The sequence below is a fragment of the Gambusia affinis genome, linkage group LG21, assembly GCF_019740435.1.
Source record: "Gambusia affinis linkage group LG21, SWU_Gaff_1.0, whole genome shotgun sequence".
NCBI lineage: Eukaryota > Metazoa > Chordata > Actinopteri > Cyprinodontiformes > Poeciliidae > Gambusia > Gambusia affinis.
Genome location: NC_057888.1, coordinates 15,878,091 through 15,878,381, shown reverse-complemented (window position 1 = coordinate 15,878,381; position 291 = coordinate 15,878,091).

Here is a 291-nt window from a genome sequence, read left to right as displayed (position 1 = left end):
TGTCGGTTTTGCACTCTTTTTATTTAAAGGATAAAAATAAAAGTAGAAATACTACTTTTCTACCAATAACTCAGTTAGCAGACATTCCACAAAAACATGGTGAATTATGTCAATGATTATTGGAGCATGTCCTGATAACCAAATAAAAGGGGCAACATCACAATGAGTCAAGTCAGAAACAGATTTATAAAATATGACCAGATCCAGAAACTAGATTTTTATCGAGGATAAGAGCGCCCTCTGTTGCATTTTGACAGGTATGACTGCTGCAATGCACCAAGTATGTGTTTG